This window comes from Arachis hypogaea, chromosome 12 (genome assembly GCF_003086295.3).
Source record: "Arachis hypogaea cultivar Tifrunner chromosome 12, arahy.Tifrunner.gnm2.J5K5, whole genome shotgun sequence".
Lineage (NCBI taxonomy): Eukaryota > Viridiplantae > Streptophyta > Magnoliopsida > Fabales > Fabaceae > Arachis > Arachis hypogaea.
Genome location: NC_092047.1, coordinates 43662591 through 43665602, shown reverse-complemented (window position 1 = coordinate 43665602; position 3012 = coordinate 43662591). Strand labels below are relative to the sequence as shown.

Genomic DNA, 3012 nt, shown 5'->3' with positions numbered 1-3012 from the left:
AGTATCAATTTCAAGAACTCCCTTCCTCATAGGCGTCCCATTATTCACAGGATTCCTTTCAGAAGTGTACATGAACTGGTTATTTGCAACCATGTCAATGAGTTCTTGAGCTTCTGCAGGCGTTTTCTTTAGGTGAATGGATCCACCTGTAGAATGGTCCAGTGACATCTTAGATAGTTCAGACAGACCATCATAAAAGATATCCAGGATGGTCCATTCTAAAAGCATGTCAGAAGGACATCTTTTGGTCAGTTCCTTGTATCTCTCCCAAGCTTTATAGAGGGATTCACCTTCCTTTTGTCTGAAGGTTTGAACATCCACTCTAAGCTTGATAAGCTTTTGAGGAGGAAAGAACTTGGCTAAGAAAGCCATGACCAGCTTATCACAAGAGTTCAGGCTATCTTTAGGTTGAGAGTCCAACCATACTCTAGTTCTGTCTCTTACAGCAAACGGAAAAGCATAAGCCTGTAGACCTCGGGATCAACCCCATTGGTCTTTACAGTATCACAGATCTGCAAGAATTCAGTTAAGAACTGAAAGGAATCTTCAGATGGAAGTCCATGGAACTTGCAGTTCTGTTGCATCAGAGAAACTAATTGAGGTTTAAGCTCATATTTGTTAGCTCCAATGGCAGGAATTGAGATGCTTCTTCCATGTAAATTGGAATTAGGTGCAGTAAAGTCACCAAGCATCCTCCTTGCATTATTATTATTTTCGGCTGCCATCTCCTCTTCCTTTTCAAAAATTCCTGTAAGGTTGTCTCTGGATTGTTGTATTTTAGCTTCTCTTAGTTTTCTTTTTAGAGTCCTTTCAGGTTCAGGATCTGCTTCAACAAGAATGTTCTTGTCCTTGCTCCTGCTCATATGACAAAGAAGAAAAAAGAAAATAATAGGGATCCTCTTTGCCTCAGTAGAGAGAGGTTCCTTTGTGTGAGTAGAAGAAGAAAAGAATGTAATGTAAGGAAGGGAAGAGGGAAAACTCGAACACAGAGAGGGAGGTGGTGTTCGAATTTTTGGATGGAAGAGAAGTGTTAGTAGATGAATAAATAAATAGAAGGAGATGAGAGAGAGAATTTCGAAATTTAATTAAAATAAAAATTAAAATTGAAAGTTAGATTTCGAAAATTAAAGTTGAAATTAAATTAAAATTAAAACAATTAGTTAATTAAAAAGGAATTTTGAAAAAGAGGGGAAAGGTTTTTCGAAAATTAGAAAGAGAGAGTTAGTTAGGTAGTTTTGAAAAATATATGATTGAAACAACAAGATAAGATTGATTGAAAAAGATTTGAAAATAAATTTTGAAAAGATAAGAAGTTAGAAGAGATTTTGAAATTAATTTTGAAAAAGATGTGATTGAAAATTAAAATGATGTGATTGAAACAAAAAGATAAGATTGATTGAAAAAGATTTGAAAAAGAAATTTAAAAAGATTTGATTTTGAAAATTAAAGTTGATTACTTGACTAACAATAAACAAAAAGATTTAATTTTAAAATTTAAAGATTGAACCTTTCTTATTAGGCAAGTAACAAACTTAAAAAATTTTGAATCAAAACATTAAATGCTAATAAAATTTTCGAAAATTAAGAAATAAAATAAGAAAAAGATTTTGAAAGTTAATTTGAATATTTTCAAAAAAATGAAAAAAATTTTGAAAAATTTTAAAAAGAATTCGAAAATATGAAAAGAAAATTGAAAAAGATTTGATTTTGAAAAAGATTTTGAAAAAGATAAGATTTTTAAATTGAAAATTTGATTTGATTCATAAGAAATAATTAAATTTAAAAAATTTTTGACTAAATCAAATCATATTTTCGAAAATTTTGAGTAAAATAAGGAAAAGATATTTTTTTTTTATTTTTGAATTTTTAATGAAGAAAGAGAAAAACATGAAACAGACTCATAACATAAAAATTATGAATCAAAACACACAATGCATGCAAGAACACTATGAATGTCAAGATGAACACCAAGAACACTTTGAAGATCAAGATGAACATCAAGACTTATTTTTGAAAATTTTTATTGAAAGAAGAACATGCGAGACACCAAACTTAGAAATTTTCAAACTTTAGAAACTGACAAATTAAAAATGCATATGAAAAATAAGAAAAGACACAAAACAAGAAAATATGAAGATCAAACATGAAGACTTACCAAGAACAACTTGAAGATCATGAAGAACACTATGAATGCATGAATTTTCGAAAATTTTTATAAAAATATGCAATTGACACCAAACTTAAAAATTGACTCAAGACTCAAACAAACAACATAAAATATTTTTGATTTTTATGATTTTATTAATTTTTTTGGATTTTTGTATATTTTTATTTTTATTTTTTTGAAAACATATAGGGAAAAGGAAGCAATGAATTCAAAGTCCTCAATCAAGATTCCAGGAATCATACCAGGTTAGTCTAAAGCTTGATGGCTAGCCAAACTTCAGCATACCATTTTGAAACTTTAGAATTCATTCTTAAAAATTTTAAAACAATTTTCAAAAAAAAAGGGAAAAATTTTTTTTGAAAGATTTTTGAAGAAATTTGTTTTTTTTTGAAAATAAAACGAAAAAGAAAATTACCTAATCTGAGCAACAAGATGAACCGTCAGTTGTCCAAACTCGAACAATCCCGGTAACGGCACCAAAAACTTGGTGTACGAAATCGTGATCATTCCATTCCTTGGTAACGGCGCTAAAAACTTAATACGCACGTTCATGATCTTATATCTGTTTCACAACTTCGTACAACTAACCAGCAAGTGCACTGGGTCGTCCAAGTAATAAACCTTACGTGAGTAAGGGTCGATCCCACGGAGATTGTCGGCTTGAAGCAAGCTATGGTCACCTTGTAAATCTCAGTCAGGCGGAGTAAATTGTATTAAGAAATTATAGTGGATGAAAATTAAATAAAATATAAAATAGGATAGTGGTACTTATGTAATTCATTGGTGGGAATTTTAGATAAGCATGTAGAGATGCTTTCGTTCCTCTAATCTCTACTTTTCTGCTG

At 30.4% G+C, this 3012-nt stretch overlaps 1 non-coding gene across 1 annotated transcript; it reads left to right on the top strand.

Annotated features, from left to right (window-relative positions):
- Positions 1-222: 222 nt before the first annotated feature.
- LOC112732186 (small nucleolar RNA R71) lies at positions 223-330 on the top strand. Its single transcript, XR_003167922.1, has one exon. It is a non-coding gene; the product is annotated as a small nucleolar RNA R71 (small nucleolar RNA).
- The last annotated feature ends 2682 nt before the right edge of the window (positions 331-3012 follow it).